Raw genomic sequence first — 22,961 nt, forward strand, 5'->3', positions numbered from 1 at the left:
GTGGTGGTACAAGAACAGAACAGTGGAAAGAATTAATATTTTTTTTCTCTCCTGTATGTACAGCAAATAACGCCTCCTGTACCACTGCAAGTCTCGTCAAGTTGTTTTTCTTTTTTTTTTCTTTTTTTACGTGTATAAGTTCGTGTTCTCCTCTTCTTCCTCCTTTTCCTCATTCTTGTTTCTCTGGTTGTCTTCTTGTCGTTCTCGTTTTTCTCGTCCTTGTCCTTGTTCTCTTTCCCTTCGTGTTCTTCTTTCTTGTTGTTGTCGTCGTCTTTTTCCTCCTTGCTTTTCGTGTTCTTCTCCTCGTCTTCCTTGTCTTTGTTCTTCTCATTCTCGTCCTCTTTCTTGTCTCCCTCGTCTTTTTTTTTTTTTTTTCTTCGTCATCGTCGTCGTCTTCCTCATCCCCTTCGTTCAATATGTCTTATATTTTTCGCTTCTCCACCGTACACTACTGTCTTCATTATCACATTTTCATTACTACTTATTATCTCGTCTCGCTTTTTTGCCTCGCTATCATCGTATCCTCACTTCTCAAATTCGTTGCCTCTTACATTTCTATCATAATTTCTTTGCTAACTTCACGTAAAATTTTTTTTAGGGGGAGGATATTTTTTTGTACTCAACTGCCTTCATGCATTCCGTCTGTCCTCTCTTCTCCTCTTTTCCTCATCCCTCTTCTGTTTCTCTCTTTCTCTCGTGCTCCCTCAACCTCCTCGTCCCCATCCTCTTCTCTCCCCATTCCCTCCCACCCCAGACCACTCTTCCTTACTCGTAATGCCGTTTTCTCTTCCTCTCTTGCCCTCGTCCTCCAATTTATAGTCGTGTTCCTCCAAACATTTCTTCCTCCCGCCTGTCTTAAGTTTTGTCGATGGGTCTTCCAGAGTGGAATTTTGCTCAGAGACAGGCGACGCCGAGCAACCTGAACTTTCATCATCACTAATTTCGTATGTGAGAAACGAGCGCAATTGTGTGTGTGTGTGTGTGTGTGTGTGTGTGTGTGTGTGTCTGGTCTAGGTTAACGTGTGTGTATGTAAGTACATGACCTTTGGAAAACTATCATATTATTACTACTATTATGATTGCTGTTCAAGTGGTAAAACGAGGGTGACTTAAGTAAAATTTTCGGGATCAGTAATCAGGAGAGAACAGGCTAGAAAAGTTGGATTAAAAAGAAAAAAAAAAAAATACATAGGAAGGAATCAGTTCTCGAAAGGAGTGGTAGATGAATGGGAGGGTCTCTTTAATCAGGCTGTTTGTGCTGAGTCATTAAGGAGCTTTGACAGAAGATAGGGCAGATTCATGCATGGGGATGATGGGTGGAAATAGATACGTTTTGCACAGTGACTGCCACGTGTAGGTCTGATTACTTCTTGCAGCTTCCTTTATTTTCTTATGCTCTTATGTTCTTATGATGATTGCTGTCTGGGAAAGTGAAGTCAGAAATATCGAGAAGAAAAGGAAAAAGAATCGTAATGAGAAAATTACAGTGAGGAAATATATTAGTATCCCTGATGGAACTGAACACCACTTTTTCTGTTCCTTCTCCTCCTCCTCCTCCTCCTCCTTCTCCTCCTCTGCTTTTTCTTCTTTTTCTCTTACCTTTCTCATTGACTTTCTTTTCTTTTTTCGTTCGTTCTTTCTCACTTTCCTTCAACTTTCCTTCTTGTAGTGTTGGTCCTTAACATATGTTCAGAGAGAGAGAGAGAGAGAGAGAGAGAGAGAGAGAGAGAGAGAGAGAGAGAGAGAGAGAGAGAGAGTTCACTGGAGGCTGTAGAAAAGAAAAAAAAAAGGAGATGAAAGGAGGGAAAAACTCACGCATATAGAAAATAGAAGAAGAAAAGTTAAGAGGACGTGAAAGAGGACTGGAGATTGGAGATACGGAGAGAGAGAGAGAGAGAGAGAGAGAGAGAGAGAGAGAGAGAGAGAGAGAGAGAGAGAGAGAGAGAGGAAATGGAATAGGACATACAAAGTTAGGGCGGAATAAGTTGGAAAAGGAAGGAGGGAAGAAAGGAAAAAAAAAAGAAAATAAGGAGGGAAGCAAGAGAAGGAAGGAAGGAAGGAAGGAAGGAAGGAAGGAAGAAAAGAGGGAGAGAGTTGAGGAATTGAAGGAAGGAAGAAAGAGAAGGGTTAAGTGATGGCTGCAGTAGTAGTAGTAGTAGTAGTAGTAGTAGTAGTAGTAGTAGTAGTAGTAGTAGTAGTAGTAGTAGTAGTAGCAGTAGTAGCAGCAACAACAGCAGTATGAAGGGAAGCAAAGAAGGAAGGAACCTGAAGAAGGAAGAAAGGGAGGGGTCGTGAGGTGGCTGCCGTAGTAGTAATAGTAGTAGTAGTAGTAGTAGTAGTAGTAGTAGTAGTAGTAGTAGCAATAATAGCAGCAACAGCAGCAGTAGCAGAATGGTCTGTCAACTCAATTTCCAAGAAGGAGGTGACTTTCATCCATTTGAAGAATAAATAGTGTGAAATAGAGTATTGTACCGTATCTCTACCATACTTCCACGAACAGCTTCACGTTGCCTTCCGCAGTATTGAGTCCATTATCTCTGTTCCATTGTCAACACTCGCCGCTAGTTCTTCGGGTTCGCTCTCAAGTCGGTTGGTGAGGGACAGTCCTTCATTTCACTCCGTCCCGTGCTATGTTAGTGAAGGTACGTTATGATTTGACTCTCTCTCTCTCTCTCTCTCTCTCTCTCTCTCTCTCTCTCTCTCTCTCTCCCAGTCAAAAATTTGTCTCGAGTTCTCGGTTTTTAAAAGGAAAATTAAGAAAAGGGGACAGTTTTTCTTTCCAACTGTTCCAGAAGGATGAAAAAAAAAAAAAGAGAAGAGAATACATATTCAGTTTGGTTTGTGAAGGTTACGCTGTTATAACTGGCACTGTATAGACTCCCTAGCAATTCTTCATTTTTTGTCTGCAGAGATTATTCACAACAAAGCCTTGATGTCGGAGAATGCTGCCTGAGGATTTTTTTTTTTCACATTATAATTATTAGTACAAATTATTAGTAGTAAAACAAACCAAAGAAATAAAACATCAAGCCACTGTGTATTCGTGAAATGACAAAAACACTCAATTGAGATCCATAACATTCAACAGTCGAGTGGGTGGCGGGCAGAGTAACGCGTCGCTTGAGTAACGGCGCCACACATCATCTGGAAGTATATACGATCACGCATGTCCAGTGTTGTGCGATGATTAAGTGAGAGTGACGAACACCGGCGCTGTGTTGTCGTCTTGTGCCAGAAGCGAAGACTCCTGCCTTGATTTATGGAGACTTGGCATGACGGGGTACATGAAAAAAGGATCGTTAAATGTTAAGAATCTGAAGTTTGTGACATACTCATCAACAGAAATACCCTCCCACATGCCGGATCTAAAAAAAATGTCAAGTTAGAGTTGCAAGTGTGTGTGTGTGTGTGTGTGTGTGTGTACGCAGGCGCCTAGTTGAAAGGAAGTGAATGTTTAACCCAGAAATACAAACATGTACAATACTCGTGCATATTCCATGAGAGCAGACAATTTGACTCATGAATACTTTACTTGGAAAGAAGGCGAGGAGACACAGCAGGAGAGGACCCAACTGACAGTAATACACGGAGAAACCAGGAATTAGATTGGCTTTGTCTGCCGTGAAAGCCGAAACGCTCTGATGGATATAACTACATTGCATACATTGAAGTCCCAGCGAGCGGCGGGCGATGGTGCGGCGTCACGACAGTTGCGTTCTGTGGCCAGCTTCGGAGTATTTGCGGGGGTCGTCCGTCTGTCAACCCCATCGTAAATTCAAGACTCGTTTTAGCCAGTAAGGGAACGTCGTGTGCGCTTTGAGTCAAGCTATTGTGTTTCTTGGCTGCAGTGTGTATGTTTAACATTATTTGCGCTGGACTTTACTTGGCACACTGTCTATGTGGGGATTACTGTTGTGAGGAGCTTTAACGTTATCGAATTCATTTGCTCCCGCAGTCAAAAGCATGAATCAAAAAGTTAATCGTGGAGAGAGAGAGAGAGAGAGATGAGAGAGAGAGAGCAAAACGTTTCTAAATACAGCTGTAATATACAACCTATCCAGCCTCCCGTGGCTTGCACAATGCCTCTACACGATGGCACGCCTGGTCGCTCACCCCATACAGGTTAGGTAAAGGAGTTTTTTTTCTTTTGTTAAATTCCACTCGATCGGGTCCGAGCCACGTAGCACGATAGACTCTGAAAAATGGAACTTATAATTCTGGGCTTTGTGCATAAGGCTCTCGTGCCTCGTAAAGCAGCGCGGCGGGTGAAGGGGCTGATGGTTTCACCAGAAGTTTATTGATCTCCTCGTCTGAAGTTCCGCCTTCCTTATGACCTCAGTGGCGACGGCGTTTGGTGGTCGAGTGGAGTGTGAGGACCGCTGAGGCAGCATTGCTCGGCCCTCTGCTGTCACACTTTTTGTTTTCTCCATTTCTCTTCTTATGTCGAGTGGAGGCTGGCCAAGAGAATAAAAACACAAAGATAGCTGGAAAAAGAACAGGGAAAGGCTACTTAACTGATATTTCTACACAAAACTGAGTAACAATTGGTCTCATTTTGGTTTGTTAGTTGTGTTTAGGTGTTTTGACTTTCTTACAGTACCAAGCTTATTTCGTACCAGTCCAGATCTGCGCTTTTTCTGTCAAGTATATATAAAGATAACTTAATTTTTTTTTTTTTATTGAAGTAGATTCTGGAAAGGGCCACTTAATTAATACCTTCTTGTAAACCTGAGTATAAATCGACCTTAATTTCGTTTGTTAGTTTACCTTTGGTGTTTTGACGCCCTTACGGCACTAAACTTTCTCTCTCGTGCCATCTCAGGTAGTTATAAAAGCTTTTCTGACAAGTATATACAAAATAATTGCTTTGTTATTGAGAGAGTCTAAAATATGCAAAGTCAGCGTTAGCGTGCGATAGATTGACGGTTATGAGTCATTATTTTCGCCTCTCTTTGACCCAATCGTGTATTGGAGACCACCTGCGCCAGTGGGCCGTCACCTGCTGCCTCCCGTCTCATTTTCCGTGAACCTTCCTTTATTTTCCTTCCTGTTTTTCGATGCCGTGCTGATTGTGAGTGAGATATGATGAAAATGTGGTTTATTTATTTTTGTTTTAAGATTTTTTTTTTTTTGACTGATTTTATGCCGAGTATCAGCGAGGTATAATGAAAAGCATGTTCTATTTTTTTTTCATTTTTTATTTTTTAAAGGTTATTTGGGGGGGTTACACGGGCACAGAATTATATACTGTATTCTTGCGTGTATGGAAGTCTTTGTACAAGCGCTTCCGTATCTAAATTGATCATTTTAATTATATTTTCTTTTAGTTATTTATTCATTTATTTTTTTCCATTTCTCTGAGCTGCCAATTAGCGAGTTTTCTTCCCATTTTTGTGTCCTTAGCTGGCATCCTTCACCCATAAAACAACACAAGAAGAAGAAGAAAAAAAAAAGAAAAGAAAAGAAAAAAGAAAACGAAAAATGAACCACAAACTTCAATCAGGCACTTCGTAGATGCTGTATACTCTGTCCTGATATGAAAGAAGAAAGATCCCGTAAAAGTAACGAGAAACTTTACAACAAAAACATATGGGCGGTGGAACAGGACCCGTGTGTGTGTGTGTATGTGTGTGTGTGTGTGTGTGTGTGTGTGTATCTGTAAAGGAGACACATCGTAGGCAAGTCCAAAAATCCCCCGGGGAATTGTCAGCACGAAGGTCTTCACGAGGCTCATGATCGAGAGGACGAGAGTGGCTGTGTGTCTGTAGGTTACAGCCTCAAGTGTTTAATTATTCAGTCGCTTGTTCTTGTATTTGTTCACCGCTGTGGTAGCTCGTGGCTGGCAAGTTTTGAAGCGGCAGGCGAGGCTGTTTGAGTTAGCAGAGAGAGAGAGAGAGAGAGAGAGAGAGAGAGAGAGAGAGAGAGAGAGAGAGAGAGAGAGAGAGAGAGAGATTCTGCTCTTGACGTCTTCTCTCTCAGTGGAGGCGGTGAGCACCCTTGGCTAGGCGCGGAGAAGGGAAGGGAGGAGATGAGATGCTTTCCTCCTGCTGCCTCCTCCCGTCTCTCTCCGTCCTTCATAGCACATTCCGCGAGTTTATTTAAAAGGAATTTGTACGTGGCCATTATAAATTCCCTCCCGCCACTATGTAAGATGCGATGTAGTTAATGAAATACGTTTTTAGTGTACTTTGTGTGTGTGTGTGTGTGTGTGTGTGTGTGTGTGTGTGTGTGTGTGTGTGTGTGTGTGTGTGTGTGTGTGTGTGTGTGTGTGTGTGTGTGTATCCCTCACCACACAGAAGAGGAAGCATATACGAGGTGGCATCTTCAATTAGCAGGCGTAGATGAAAAAAAATTCTCACACACACTCAAGAGACATTAGTAAAAGGCTTTGGTGCAAGTGTGTGTGTGTGTTTTAATGTGTCTCTCTCAGCATACCCCCAAAGAAACACACACGAGGTGGCATTTTTAAAGTACGTGGATGGAGTGAAACTTAAACACACATTTTCAAGAGCCATTAGTAAAAGTCTTTCCTGCAAGTCTGTTATCTCCACATTACACGTCCCAGCTGTCCAAATATGCGATGTAAACAAGCCATAGGAATAAAGAAGATGTATTGTATTAGCAGCTGAGGTCAATTGGAAGGTCCCCCATCCCTGCGAGCTGTGTGAGGTGTTTGCAGTAATTTGTGTGGTGTTTTCTGAGGAAGGGACATCAGTCGAAGGACACACGCTAATGAATAATAATTGATAGGTCTGTTGTGTTCGCTAGTATCAATTTGCAGGGAAGCGTGGGAATAACACACACACACACACACACACACTCTCTCTCTCTCTCTCTCTCTCTCTCTCTCTCTCTCTCTCTCTCTCTCTCTCTCTCTCTCTCTCTCTCTCTCTCTCTCTGTAAGTTGCAACAAACCTCATTGACCTCATTCTAACGTGCTTGAGTTGCCTTAGTCATCCAGGTTATATAAAAAAAAATCAAAACTGTCAACATTTACCTTCTTGACATTTGGAAATAAGCATTCTTTCGAGACACGCGATTCTAAGACATGAGAAGTTAGTAAATGTACGTGTAACTGTCCCTCCGTGGATATAAATGAAGGAGTTAAGGTTAAGAATTAAAACAACAGTGATGTAGTATCCGACCATGTGTTTGTCTACTCAAGGAAGGCAGTCACCCGCATCTTCCGTGTCTTTGTATCATTACTCATGTGAGAGAGTGGAGCGAGGTCTCGTGATGCAGAATATTACATACACCATGTACAGGATCAGCGTGGTGGAAGACGGATAGGTGTAGGGACGCTGTACGCTGCCTGTCTTGACCTGGATACGTAATCCTCAGATTCCTGGACAGGTGCAACAGGTATTCCACTGCTGAGTTAGGGATATGGTTTCATCCTCGTAGTTTATACACGTGCGCGTACACAGCAGGTCTCTAGATGGCTGGGCGACTTTCTTAATACCAAAACTACCTTGACTTCACTCTAAGCGGCCCTGGAATCCGTACCGTGTTTTCCAGACGAATTCTTACAGAGGGAAGACTAGTATTAGATATTACTACCTTTTTTGTATTGTTCTAGCCAAAAAAGGAGTCTGAAAAAAGATCTTGTGTTACTTTTACATACTGTGAGGAATGTGTAAGGATCAGAATATGAGATCCTTATTTCACTTGGATCACAGCAAACAAACTTTCTTGTCGACTTCATCTGACGTCAAAACACCCTCGACTTCACCCTAAGGATCCTTATCATGTGTTCAGACAAATTCTTCACTTGGATCGCAGCAAACAGACTTCCTTATGGACTTCCCCTAAGGTTAAGACTTCACCGTGAGCTGCTCTGGGATCCAACGTTTCCCACACAAACTTTCTCGCATATCGTTCAAATGTTGCAGTGCACAATTCGTCCCGTTCGCTACTCCTCTGCTGTGAATTAAAGGTGACCACTGCCGAGGACGAGTTTAACAAATGACAAAACACCGCTACGAACGCCCATCACACGCCCGCCACTCTTGCCTCCATCACGGGCTTACTGTCACGCCCTGGAGACGAAGACACGGTGTAGGTCACGCCACTCTCCACATCACTACGCTGTCTAGCGATGAGTTTCGTGGAGTCTTGTACAAAAAGTGAGGAGTAAAATATTATAGTAGATATGATAAGCAAGCTCTTCCCTTTATCCTGCAATAAAGCACTGAGACAAAGACACTCAGTAAACAGCAGGATAAGTCAGGCACGAACAGACGCATCCCTTCCTTCCGTCCCCCGCGTCACTCGTAAACGTAAACAATAACTTTGCCAGCGTCTGTCACAAGGAAGGAACCTCCAGGGGTGTCTCCACTCTCGCAGCTACTCCTTCCCGATTTGCCCTTTGTGAAATCTTGATGTTCAAACGTCCCGCTCTTTCATTGGTCCGCCCGGGAGACATTGCAAGAATTTTCATTGAGTTGGTGATATCCTTGTGGGTTTTTTATCAGTTCCTCCCTTCATGAAGCACGTGGTTTTGTATCTGCAGCGCCTAATTCTTTTTTTCTTGGTCATCTTTAGCCAAACTGTGCTCATGGCTTATATTAGAAAGACAGAGAGAGAAAGAACAAATTAATGTTTTCATGCATCTGTATATATACGTATATATCATGTATATGTAGATATGCATCTGCATCTCTTTGTTAAATTGTCTTTAGCCAAACGGTGCTTACGGGTTATATTAGAGAGAGAGAGAGAGAGAGAGAGAGAGAGAGAGAGAGAGAGAGAGAGAGAGAGAGAGAGAGAGAGAGAGAGAGAGAGAGAGAGAGAGAGAGTCAATATATCTGTGCACCTGTATACATCTCTTTCTGTGGCACTGGGATCTGTGGTGGCACTGATGACAGCCTAAAAATACTGGAAAAGGAACCTTCACATTCACTTTACGCTGGATCGAATTTGATTGTTATTTCTTCTCAGCTGTTTTTTCCACAAAGACCTCAATCCCACGCACGTTCCGAGGGAGTACACCCACTTTGCTGGAAACACTGGAGCCAACAATTGAAGTAATGGATTTTTTCTTGCATCCTCTCTCTTTCTTTCCTTCTCCCTCCCCTTCCCACACACACACACACACACACACACACACACACACACTCTCTCTCTCTCTCTCTCTCTCTCTCTCTCTCTCTCTCTCTCTCTCTCTCTCTCTCTCTCTCTCTCTCTCTCTCTCTCTCTCTCTCTCTCTCTCTCTCTGCTTACCTGCTTGCCCACTATCCAAGAATGTGCTTACCGTCACCTCGCCATCATGTTCTCCTTGTCAGCTTCATAATCAAATTTTCATTATTTTCAGAAACGTGTTCTCGTAATTTCTCATTTACGTCTCTCTTTTTTCAGGGAGCCTTGTGTCGCTGCCTGTGTGTCACGTCGTGGCTGGGAGTCACGTGAGGGGTGAGCAGACTTTACCAAATGTTCGTTGTTGCATCAGCAGTACAGTGTACGAGTATGGCATGCATCACACTGTTATCGTCTTATAGTCTAAAAGTTGTAAGTGTTTAGGACCTGAGGCTGCGTGACTCTGCTGCGTACCGTGTATACATTGGCGCTGCTTGATCCAACACAATTTATGTAAGTCTCAGTTTTGTTGCAAATAAGAGGGCATAACTTCATCACAAGATTCTCTCTGAGAAAAATATTTTTTTTGATAATAAGAAACAGTGTGTATTATTCATATACTCATAAATGTTTCACAAAGAATATAGTAAACAATATGTTATGGAAATTCAGTATTTCAGAGGAAAACAACATATCAATTGAAATAAGTTTTGAACCAGGAATGAAATGACGCGAGCATCATTATCAGCGGCATGAATGGCCAATAAGTCACGGCCCATTGGCCAGCACAGGGCGATGACTGTAAATAAGGACAAACAACAAAACTGCGCGTGGCCTTTACATCATGAACGCCAGGTGTAGAAAGGTCAGTCACCCCAGGCATTCAGGAGGGTCAACATTGCAACAGTCTTATTTTTAATTTTTCAGAATTTCATGGATTTACTTATTTATTTTATTATTTTTTTGACGTCAATCGGAAAACTGAAATAACTTTTTGGCAACAAATAGTGAAGGGACGAGGAGAGGAAGGGCGAAAGGTCGGACTACCTGTGAGGTCATTCGGTAGTGTGACTTGGCAGGTGGAGGTGGAAGAGGTGGAGGTGGAGGTGTGCTGGTTGATGGATGTATTAGGGAAGAAGTTTAGAGGTGAAGGAGGTTGCGGAAGAGACTGTGTGGGATTTGTAGAAAGACAAGAGGGAGCTAGCGACGACTGCTATCAAGTGAATCTCCTCCCTTGACATGTAACATCGATTTAATTTGGATTCTTCAGTCTTTCTCCTCTGTAAATGGAATGGACAAATGTTTATGTAGAAAGGAGGAAGGTAGCGACGACTGGTATGAAGTGAATCTCCTCTCTTGACCTCTAAAGTGTGTTTTTATTTGGATTACATCTGATTGCTCCCATTTCGTGACGTTACCGTAAAACCGTGCCCGTGAATTCAATAATCGTAACATAGCTATGGAGGAGGCGTTACATTTTCAGAGAATTGCCTACCTGATGCATGGCGAACGCTTCAGGATATACTGGCGTTAGATTTGGTTCCTGTGTTTAGGAGGCTGACTCATCAACATAACAGTGCTTAACAGTTGGGGAGGTTAGAGAGACCGGGTGTTCATGGCACGGTTTGGTGGCTGATTGAGTATATTGAAGGAGGGAAAGCAAAGTGAAATGAGAAAATATGCCTTAAACGTTTAGGCGTTTTATCCCGACCACTCTTAACAGGCTCTACTGGAAGCTCATGGGGCTTTCAAGGATGCTTTTAAGCTCCTAATGGTAGTTTAAGAAGAATTTTACATTGTCAATAGGAATAAAACGCCCATGTAAACCTATATAACCATCTCTGTAGCTTTTATAATTAGTACTTGTAAAAACTCCTAGGGTTTTTAGAAAGAGTGTTATGGAAATGAGGTTTGGTTACATTACGAGGTTTGGTTACATTACATCCAATCCTTCCCTGCTGTGCACTTGTAGTCTGCCTTTTCAAGTGTGTTTTCCCTCTCTCCGTGTCTCTTTTCCTTCCCAGTGGTAGCAGCAAGAATAGTTAAACTGCAAATGGTGATGATCGTAGTCAGAGGTGGTGGCGGCGGTGCATGGTACAGTAGTAATCGTGGGAGTGGTAATGATGGCAATGGTAATGATGGTGACGCCGCTTCCTCTTCCCTGCAGTACCGAGCATGGTGTGGCGGAGAATGTTGCTGCGTGCATCACATTGTAACCCACTTCCCGGAACACACTCATTCCCTCAGCGTTGCATTCACCTTTAACTGGACGAGTGCGTACACACACCGCCTGGGGAGAAAAAAATAAAGGAAGGAAACGAGGGAGTGAGGGAAAGAGGGAAACAAAAAACGCTCTACACAAGGAAAAAAAAAAGAAAAAATTTGAGCATTTGAATTAATCAGGTGAAAAAATTATACAACACGATTCTGACCAAAAGCAAAATCGAAAAAGAGGAGGAGGAGGAGCAGGAGAAAGAGCAAGAACAACAACAACATGAAGAAGAACAACGTGAAGAAGAAGAAAAAGAGGAAGAAGAAGATGTAAAGAGCAAGGAAAGGAAATTCAAAGCAGTTACAAGTAGCGATTTATGTTCTCAATGTGAAAGTCCTATTGAGACTTCCCTGTTATTTGCAGTTAAGGATTTTTTCACACACACACACACACACACACACACACACACACACACACACACACACACACACACACACACACACACACACACACACACACACACACACACACACACACACACACACACACACACACACCCATTCATCTCCACAAATACAGTGACACAAGCACAAAGAGACAAAGCGACTATGTTTACCAGTGAGGTGTGTAGGTTGACTAGTGCGTAACATCCATCAGTCGGCGGGAGCGACGCAGCCTCTTAGTAAATGTGTCAACCTTTCTTTTTTTCTCTTTCTCTTCCTTTCTTTCTTTTACTTTGGTCAAAACAATTACCAAGAGAGAGAGAGAGAGAGAGAGAGAGAGAGAGAGAGATTACAGTAAATGCCTCCATATTATTGACTTTTAACAGTATTTGCGTGCTGAAAAAAGGAGAAAGGAGACTTAGGAATTTTTTGAACCAATGGCTAAGCAGTCTTTGTCAAAAAGATAGGTGACCAGTAACTTTTTTTTTTTTTTTTTTTTTTTTGTGTGTGTGTGTGTGTGTGTGTGTGTGTGTGTGTGTGTGTGTGTGTGTGTGTGTGTGTGTGTGTTTTCTCATGTATTATTTCATTGAGAGAAAATTGCTTTTGTTCTGTTTTGTTGTGTGTGTGTGTGTGTGTGTGTGTGTGTGTGTGTGTGTGTGTGTGTGTGTGTGTGTGTGTGTGTGTGTGTGTGTGTGTGTGTGTGTGCGCGCGCCGGCAACCTTGGTCCCACTCACTTTTTAGTTAGGTCACTTTTGCTTCTTTCCTCGGCTTTTATGGAACCTCCGCACCGTCAGCCCAAAGCAGACTTCCACCAGCTGCGGGAAACATAGTGGCGGTCCCTCTCACCTCCTATATTTTGCTGGCCATTCGTTTCTTGTGTCCATACGCGCAGCCACACCCTCCTGACGGCTTTAAGGAGGAGGACGTAGAAAGGCCGCGCCCAGGTCCATAAACTGTATTTTCCTAAATCCCTCTGCCGGGTTTTGACGAGTTCATTAGAGTTAAGGACGTGAAAACTTAACAGGCTTCAAGGGATAGACTAAGAGTTATTTTCATGGATTTACAATGTTAATGAATTCGATTATCAATACGAAGTAATTATGCCTGCTATGTGTAATTGTGACTAGTTGTGAAGTAAAGAAATAGTTTCTTCACTGTTCTCGTTTTGATAAACTAGACTGAACGAAAACTAGTGGAATGCATTGATTACTGAGACTGATGACTTAATATCCTCGAGAACTCATATTTGCTAGATACCTGCTTGATACGGGGGCACTTAACACAGTACTCACGCGTTGCTTCTCCACTGCATTAATTCTGTTACCCAAGGCTGTTTGTCGGGGCGAGAGGCGAGAAGAGCGGGGTGTTTTGAAAGCTTTGGTGTGTGTGTGTGTGTGTGTGTGTGTGGTGATTTTTCCTTTTCATTGGATATGTGTCGATGATATCTTCTGAGCTGAGATAAAACCTTGCTACGTGTGTGTGGGGGGGGGGCTGAATCAATGTTTTTATTATTGTTTGAATATCATTGCTCCTACTGCTGCTACTCCTATTGTTGCTGCTGCAACAACAAAAACAACAACAAATACTTCTACTACTACTACTACTACTACTACTACTACTACTACTACTACTACTACTACTTAAGAACATAAAAACATAAGAAATAAGGGAAGCTGCAAGAAGCAATCCGGATTACACGTGGCAGTCCTTGTATTTACACGTGGCAGTCCCTGTATACACGTGGCAGTCCCTACTACTACTACTACTACTACTATTAATACTACCTGTTCCATTACTACAGCTTCATTGCTGAGTGACTCCACACATTCATACGACCGACAAAAAAAAAAAAAATACATATACGCATACTTTATTTTAATCGCCACATCATTTTTCACAAGAGTCCCGGAGTCCCCACACAAAACCCAGCTGAAACTCCCATGATTATTCAGCAGCATCAGTGTGTGTGGCCTCGCGAACCATGACCCACGATACCCAAACTGGCGCGAAGCTATCAGTGTTTATTACGTTATCGCGCCGACTCTTCATTATCCCCTCCTGAGATATGCTGGGATGGTCCAATACCGGAGCCTGGAGGGACTCGCGTGCCTGCCAAATAAAGGTTACGTGACCTGAAAGCAATAATGGAAATGAAGCTGTATAAACTGTAGTGAGTATGAAAGATGTTGCTAAGTGAGTAGTGTGTATACTTTTGAGAAAATACCTGGATGACTTATTTTAATAAAGGAGACAGTATTTACTGCATTTTACGTTGAGGCTACCTAATGAATATATATTTCTTAGAGAGGCATGGTTAGGAGGAGGTCTGATAGAGGTTAATATGCGGTATATTGGACATTACAGGGCTGACGAACAAAATCCTTGGGGTTAGTTATCAGGATAGGACTTAAAATAAAGGTTTTAATTTGATAAGGTTACGTTTAAAAAGGAATAAGAAGAAATTAGTTCTCAGATGGAGTGGTAGATGAATGTGGTAGACTCAGTAATCAGGTTGTTTGTGCTGAGTCAACAGAGAGCCTTAAAGCATTTAACAAATTTATACATAGGAATGATAGATGGAAATAGATGTATTACAAAGGGACCGCCACGTGCAGGACTGATGGGCTCTTGCAGATTCCATTATTTACTTATGTTCTTATGTTTTTATGTAATGATCTGTCACTTGCAATGTATTCTAGAAGACAAAACTGACAAAACACAACTTCACTTACCCCTTAAGTGAAATTTCGCAGAAGCTTAATATTTCTGCAGTTTTCAACGTTTTGTCATGCATATTTTTGCCATCAGTACCTCCAGTCCGTGCCTGCGAGTAATGTATAATGTACCGGGAAGTGAAAATCCGCTGGACTCCATGCACATGTCTCTCTGGAATACTAATGAAGGCACAAGACTCTTACATCACGTTTGGTGCAGCGGCGGGCGGGACTCCACAAGCCTTTCAGTGGCGACGACAAATATAATAAAAAAAAAAAGAGAGAGAGAGAAAAAAAAAAAGAGAGAGAGAGAGAGAGAGAGAGAGAGAGAGAGAGAGAGAGAGAGAGAGAGAGAGAGAGAGAGAGAGAGAGAGAACAAAAACGAAAAGAAAATTTGAAACGGAGCATTCGGATCCTTTCATAAATCACCTTTAAAAGCGAAATATGCTGGAATATTGTTGCAAATGGACCAAGAGCACATCGGAGCACAAATGTGATGGTAAATGGGAAGGTAATTTAAAAGTTATGCGATTAACGTTTTAGCGGCTGTACCTGTCACCCTTGGCCGCCGGTAATGCATTGCGGGAGCGTGATAAATATTCTCCCGGCCGCACGCGTCACCAGATGTTAGAGTCGAGCGATGGAAAATGGTTAATGAACATTTGAAAATTAATTGTAGGGGGTTTTAATGCAGTAGTTTCAGCAGCGAAGTCACACCAGTAAAAACGTATTGATTAACTGATGGAAGTTACACCAGTAAAAACGTGTTGATTGGCTGATTGGTTTGTTGGTCCAGGATTCCCGCTCCTGTGGCACAGTACTCATCTTACGTCCTGCTTGTGTGGACGGCAGGCGATGGGCGGAGAGACAAGTCAGTAGCGCGTACCCCACACCACCACCTGCCTCTCGCAAACGACCAACGAAGACTGCCAATAGCGATGAAAAAGCAAGCATATGTAGGAAAATCAGCCATTTGTTTTGATAACGACGCATACGTGGAGTATATAAAGGCATGCTGACTCGTGTTACGGATAGTGTAAATTGTATTGCAGGAGTGGCGCTGGTAATCCAAAGCCAATTTACCTAATCAAGGAGGGAAATGAAATGATGGCACCCCCGCGACGAGTGGTGAGGACTATCGACCGATGCCTCCTCTTGGTTAACAGTTAATAGTCTTTAAAATATATTCCCTTCATCGTTGTGTGGTAGGAAGTCCCCCGCGTGTTTTTGTGCTTTAAAAACTACCAAGAAGAGATAAAAAATTAATACAAATAGGCAGATAGACGGAATACTAATATTTTCCTCCCCCAGTAGTAACGAAGTATCTCGCCGCCACTTGCTTGGGATTGTTAAAACTCCAACATACGCTCAGGTTATTGGCAGTAATACCTCTCTCTCTCTCTCTCTCTCTCTCTCTCTCTCTCTCTCTCTCTCTCTCTCTCTCTCCAAGACGAGCCGCTGATCGCTAGTGCTACCGTTTCTTTCCGTAATGGTTGTTTCCTGCGTATTTGCACAACCTCCTTGTGTGTGTGTGTGTGTGTGTGTGTGTGTGTGTGTGTGTGTTTGCCTATCTGTCGGTTCGTTCCTCCCTCCATTCTTCCCTGTGCTTAGAATTGTGTTTGGTTGAGTGTTGAAAATGTCTGCGTGTGTAGATTTGCTTGCTTGCTTACTTGCTCCTGTGTGTGTGTGTGTGTGTGTGTGTGTGTGTGTGTGTGTGTGTGTGTGTGTGTGTGTGTAGGAAACCAATAACGCCAAGAAATCTTTTTACGAATACGAAGAAGCAATGCAAGTATCACAGGCTAGAACACCCATATTAATATATCAACAAGGGAATAACCGATTATTGTACACTAGAATGGGAAGTGAGGGGGCCGTGGGAGGCAGGATAGGATAGCGGCTAAAACAAACAACTCATATTCAGTGACAACCAGTATGGGGACCTATTCATCTAGGCAAGATAAATATGAACCAGGTGCAAACGTGGACAGAGATCACTATTTTGTCCCTCTGTGCATGATACCAAGAGTAATTGTTAGTGTAGAGTCAATAGAGAGCTTTAAAAGAAGACTAGATGAATTTTTAGATGGAGATGATAACTGGAAGTAGGATTGTTTTGTACAGGGATGACACGTGTAGGCCTGATGGCTTCTGGCAATTTATTTTATGTTCTAGTGAAAGTACAAATTCCTTTAAGACTTAACAGTAATGTAATGCTTTGGGGGTTGCCACGTGTAGGTCTGGTGTCTTCGTGAAGCTTGCCGTATTGTGTCATTACCTTCTAGTGAAAGTACAGATCCCTTTAAAAGTTGTCAGTAACGTGCTTGGTATTATGGATAACCTTGACTCTTTTGTAGGCGAGCAGTGCGTTCCGTTGCGGTTTTCAGTATATATGAAGGTGGTTATGGGCGTTTCAGGTCTTTATTTCATGATCCCATAAGCGTCACTCCAGGCAATATCCCCAGAGATATATTGCCGGCCGCCCCTGCCCTACCTGCGCGAGCGGTGAGGAAAGAACAGCAGCGTGGAGGAAACTTAGAGATATTGAGAAACCATAAGCAGAACTCTGGTAGCAAATAAATACACGTGATGACTAGCAGCAGGGTCTCTCTCTCTCTCTCTCTCTCTCTCTCTCTCTCTCTCTCTCTCTCTCTCTCTCTCTCTCTCTCTCTCTCTCTCTCTCTCTAGCCACACTTCATTTCATGTTCTGGCATTTTTTTCCTTTCGTTACTGCTGTTGCGATGCCAAATATAGCTCAGTCAGTCAATCAGTCTCTCTCTCTCTCTCTCTCTCTCTCTCTCTCTCTCTCTCTCTCTCTCTCTCTCTCTCTCTCTCTCTCTCTCTCTGACTGAGGTGCATCATTTAGACAACGTTTGCTTCTGAGGCCTTGATTCAGTTCTCATATTCTCAGGAGCATTTCACTGATTGGGGTTTTGAATAAAGTCACTTGCTCATGTGTGTGTGTGTGTGTGTGTGCTCCTGTTTTTTATCTTGGTATGTTTGCGCTGTCTGTCTGAATGTCCTTGTGCTTTCCGTGCTTCCTTCCAAGTACTCCCCCCCCCTCTCTCTCTCTCTCTCTCTCTCTCTCTCTCTCTCTCTCTCTCTCTCTCTCTCTCTCTCTCTCTCTCTCTCTCTGTGTGTGTGTGTGTGTGTGTGTGTGTGTGTGTGTGTGTGTGTGTGTGTGTGTGTGTGGGTGTGTGTGTGTGACAACTGCCATTAAATCAGAGGTCTGGTTGGAATATTCATTGCTCAGAGAGAGAGAGAGAGAGAGAGAGAGAGAGAGAGAGAGAGAGAGAGAGAGAGAGATACATCCCTACCTTTCTCACTTGATAAATAAAAGTCTTAAATCCTAACAGCTTAAGGGCATAAGGGCGGAGTATCTCAGTATATGCACCTCAACACTTCACACGGAGAGTCTGGAAGAGGTGCTCGCCCCTTACCGTCTCTTAAACTCGTACACACTGCCTGGCCACGTGTAGAGACAGGACACTGGACATGTCGCATTTCTCTTCCCTCTTTCTCCCTCTCTCTCTCTCTCTCTCTTGCTCCTCCCTTTACTCAGCGAATATTATTGTGGACCGGCGCAATTTTACAACGGAAAATATATCCGAAAATAACTGACTTCAAAATTGGAAGCGATCGACGGCAACCAGCATGCAGTGGAACGCGGCGGGCACTGGGGAAAAAAAAGTAGATATAAATAAATGAATAAATAAAATAACAGATAAAACGTACGACTAGCTTATCCGTTCCCATGAAAGTGAAAGCCCTTGTTTCTGCAATTGGTGTTTCAGAGGTGAGCTGAGCTGAAGCCTCGTGGATAAGCTACAGACTGAAGTGGGGAAAAAAAAAAAAAAATAGGAGACTACATTGTTTTCTCAGATTAAAGACTTGGTAAGCACGAGAACTCTTATTTATTTTACTAGAACATAAGAACATAAGAAAATAAGAGAAGCTGCAAGAAGCCAGCAGCCCTACACGTGGCAATCCCTTTATGAAACATTCCAGCCATCACCCCCATCCATAATTTTGTCAATTTAACAATTTTTAATTTAACAATTCCACAGCCTTAGTGTTTTCTTGTGTTATTTATTTGTTTATTTATTTATTTATTTTTATTTTGCAGTATTCCTACGATCATTTCCGAACCCATTTCAAAGAGTAAGTCACTGATCCACAAGTTAGAGTAGTAGTAGTGGTAGTAGTAGTAGTAGTAGTAGTAGTAGTAGTAGTAGTAGTAGTAGTAGTAATTTATTTTATTTATTTCCTTATTCATTTATCGTTATTTTCCTTCTTTCTAAGGTGAAGATGTACAGACGGCTACCTACTTGATGGAGCAGCCTTCTTACCCTTATATCTAGCTAGAGTTAACCCAAAGAAAGAATTTTAATGTAAATATCATTGGCCAGAAGTCGTGACGCCACACCTTTCTCAACCACACTCCATGTCCGCCTCCCTATCCTAACTCCCTCCTTGTTTCAATATTTCTCATATCCCCCTCCCTATCACCCCCTTCTCTCTCTCTCTCTCTCTCTCTCTCTCTCTCTCTCTCTCTCTCTCTCTCTCTCTCTCTCTCTCTCTCTCTCTCTCTCTCTCTCTCTCTCACTCTCTCTCTTTCTGATAATTGAGACTTCTTGGAAATAGACAAAATCCTGATATTTACGATTAATTTGTTAAAATTGTAATGGCAGGACAGCTTGTACCTTTCATCTTTCGCTGGCTCTCCAGTAACTAATCCGAGAGACAGAGACAGAGTTTCGCTGGCTCTCCAGTAACTACTCAGAGAGAGAGAAAGAGAGAGAGAGAGAGAGAGAGAGAGAGAGAGAGAGAGAGAGAGAGAGAACACCGCCGTACGGGAAGAGCTCCTGTCTAACTCCCCAGAAGTCCTGGTGGAGATGATCCTCAGGCAAAGGAGTGAGTTCCACACTTACAAGGGCATCGTGGATACATAAAGGAAGCAAAGCGTGCGGCTGGAAACACTTGGCATCCTGGACTCCCTCGCCCTTGTTACCCAGCATGCTTCCCCCTTCCACACCCCACCCCCACCACACAGGCTACCATCGCCCTGCCCAGTAAGATTGACTGGCAGGAGGTTTGCTCAACACACCCCCACTGGCAGGTCTGGTGGGGATCAGAGAAATCCCAGCGGCTGAGCAAGATGACTACGGAGGACGACAGTGTTCAGTCCACCTCGCTGCCGCTCTCCCACCCACATCACGCCCCCTCGCCACCACCCGCAGCCGCCCCACCTCAACTGCCCACCTCCATCTCCGACATCAACAAGCGATCAACAACCACATCTCACCTGCCCGCCCCAACCTCCGCCACCACCAAGCCACCAGCACCCCACAACCCTCTCCCTTCAGAGAGGGAAGCAGCACACCGCGGCAGATGTCTTTTTTGTTAATTTTGTTAGAAATATAGGTAGGAAAACAGCTTCATAAGTAAGTAAGTAAGTAAGTAAGTAAGTTTATTTGGATTATTCATGTGCATTACAGGCAGAGTACCAACCAGTTAATGTACATTGTTTAATGTACATCAAGTATGGAGTTTTCTGTATATTACTTCCTATCCAGTGCTCTCAGGAAACAAAAGAAAAAGGAAAAAAATCTTTAGTTTCAAAAGTTAAGGTTCAAAACGACTTAAAGAAAAAAGAATAATAAAAAAAAGTAGTATATTACCTGACAGCTTTTTTTCAAGGCGAGTGAAATGCGAAGTGTGGGTACAGCAACTTTGACTCGTCGACGTGAAGCGGGAAAACTGCACACTCATTAGCACCAGTAGAATGCGTAGTTTGTTTTGCAATAATTACCTTAACGAGAGAGAGAGAGAGAGAGAGAGAGAGAGAGAGAGAGAGAGAGAGGGGGGTGATATGAAACAGACAGACTGATAGATAAGCACAGGCTGGACAGACAGACAGACAGATACATAAATACATACACAGATGGAAAGATATTCTCTCTCTCTCTCTCTCTCTCTCTCTCTCTCTCTCTCTCTCTCTCTCTCTCTCTCTCTCTCTCTCTCTCTCTCTCTCTCTTTCATTAGGTCAGGCTCATTATTACAGAACGAAATACCCACAACTGCTCCTACAAATACACAACTAACCTTTTTATTTATTTATTTACCTTAACAACGGGCCACTTCATTTTCACAAGCCCCGCAAAGCCCCCGCCCTCTGCACACCTAATTTTGCTTAAGTGTACGATCCCCGAGCCGCTATTTCACACTGCACCGCCTCTTAAACACTGGCCTTCCTGCAGGGATTACCGCTCACCACATGAGTGCAAATCTACACTAAGTCCAGGAGTATTCTTATGCCTTGCAGAGCTCAGGGCTTCTCTTTGTGGGACGTCGAATGCACTGTGATAAATGATCGTGGTAATTTTAAACTCTAAATAGGCTTTTTCCACTTGTTTCTATCTTCTTGGAAATTGCGTTACGACAAAGCTTTCTGTTCTCGTTTCAGAATATGGTTTATGGAAGGGGATGACTGGTGGAAGTAGGTGCGCATATTTTGTACAGGAACTGCCACGTGTAGACCTAGTGGCTTCTTGTAGGCTTTCCTTCATTCTTATGTACTAAAACTTAATATAGACTGACAAAAAAGAAGGACTCAAAACGCATTATCATTAAAAAAAAAACACTCATCATCATCACCATTATTAGTATTACCTTCTTCATCATCATGACAACACAACACCGCACCGCTACCTAATCACCATCACCACCACCATCACCACCACTGTCACCTCCTGTGTGTGTGCCAAGCTGAGGCAGAGTATGTAGCTCACTGACTTGCCTTACTCGTGAGCCAACCACCCTTGAACTTTTTGTATCTTGCATGTGATCTGGCCAGGGGAGGAGTGGCGGGATGGTGAGAGAGAGAGAGAGAGAGAGAGAGAGAGAGAGAGAGAGAGAGAGAGAGAGAGAGAGAGAGAGAGAGAGAGAGAATAATTTAACGGAATCATAATCTGAGACACACGCAGATGTTCGTCCTCTTTCTCTTCCTCCTCCTCTTTCTCCTTCTCCTCCTCCTCGTTCTTCTCTTCCTCGTCCTTCTCTTGCTCCCCAGTGAGTGCTAGCTAATGAAAAAGAGACAATAATGCAAAGTGTTAGAGAGGTGAAGGTGCTTGGGAAGGGAAGAAGGCACGAGTGTTGTCTTTAAGTCAAGTGGGGGTCAAGTTGCCTGCAGTCATTTCATTGTGTCTCAGTCCTGTGTGTCTGTGTGTGTGTGTGTGTGTGTGTGTGTGTGTGTGTGTGTGTGTGTGTGTGTGTGTGTGTGTGTGTGTGTGTGTGTGTGTGTGTTTAAGAAGGCTTTTCCGATTCAGAATTGATTTTGGTAATGTTTATGGTAGTCATCGTATTACTGATTACAGCTGTTAGTCATATTGCAAGTGCCAAACATTCGTTCGTGCATCTCCATAACAAGGAAGGGACTTTGAAATATGTTTAAGAATGCTTGCTGATTCATATTTTTTAGTAATGCTTATGATAGTGATCGTATCGCTAATCCCAGCAGTTAGTCATACTGTAAGTTCCACACTCCCCATAATAGGAGAGTAACCTTGAAATGACCTCTCTTCTCCCAGATCAGAATTTGTTTCAGTAATGCTTATGGTAGTCACTGTACTGTTAATCACGGCAGTCATATTGTAAGTACCAAACACTCCCTCCTCTGTCCCTATGATAAGGAAGTAACGCTGAAACGACCCTCTCAATATTACTTCATTATTCACATCATGTTAATTGTCTCGGTCACGTCTTTCAAAATTAATGGAACACAGTAATGAGGTTATAATTAAGAGCAGGCGTTCTTTTTCATTCACTGTTCAAACTAACTGGAATACGAGTGGATGTATTTTTAGCCTGACTCACGGGGGTAGAGCTGTACATACACCATGTTTCCTCGACCGTAATCAAAAGCACGTGTTCCTCCCCTTCTTGCTGCAACGCTTAAACAGAAAGAGCTTGTGTTGCACGTGTACAAACTATCCTAATACCGTGACTGCTTTCCTGCTCCCTGGTGTGTTGCCTGCGTGTTACATTGACAACTCAAAGGAACTCTCGAAAGGCGAAATACTTTTTCCTTGCTGCAACACTTGAATAGAAAGAGATTTTGTTGTATTTGTACAAACTGTTCTGTTACCTACACTACTTCTCTACTGCTCTGCACGCATCACGCTGACAAATAACTGCAATCAAAGGAACTGTCCACATGCAAAATAGTCTCTTTTTGCCCTCTCATATTATCTTCCATGAGAGAAAATTGTATCATTGTGTGGCATTCCCTTTCTTTTGTACTCATAAGAGAATAATATTTCTCCATCACCTCCTGCACGATGATTTCACAGGGCACATTGCAACATCAAGAAGACGAAGAAGAAGAAGTCTTTTATCCACAATTTTTGTCATTTTCCCTCCACCTTCAGTCTTTTGATCTGCTGACAGCCTGCGTGCAAAACCTGACAAGTGATAGATTTCAAAGCGATCACAGGATTTTAGACTGACAGAAAACGCCAG

At 42.9% G+C, this 22,961-nt stretch overlaps 1 long non-coding RNA gene across 2 annotated transcripts in view; it reads left to right on the forward strand.

The window, feature by feature from the left end:
• LOC135097445 (uncharacterized) overlaps nucleotides 1-22,961 on the forward strand; it is a 73,949-nt gene that overhangs the window by 38,120 nt on the left and 12,868 nt on the right. Inside the window, exon 3 of one of the 2 annotated variants that reach the window (XR_010265715.1) lies at nucleotides 9,358-9,411. The exons of the other annotated variant lie outside the window; for it this stretch is intronic. This is a non-coding gene — a long non-coding RNA (uncharacterized LOC135097445). The remainder of the gene's footprint in view (nucleotides 1-9,357; nucleotides 9,412-22,961) is intronic. 2 annotated transcript variants of the gene reach the window in all.

The sequence above is a fragment of the Scylla paramamosain genome, unplaced genomic scaffold, assembly GCF_035594125.1.
Source record: "Scylla paramamosain isolate STU-SP2022 unplaced genomic scaffold, ASM3559412v1 Contig20, whole genome shotgun sequence".
NCBI lineage: Eukaryota > Metazoa > Arthropoda > Malacostraca > Decapoda > Portunidae > Scylla > Scylla paramamosain.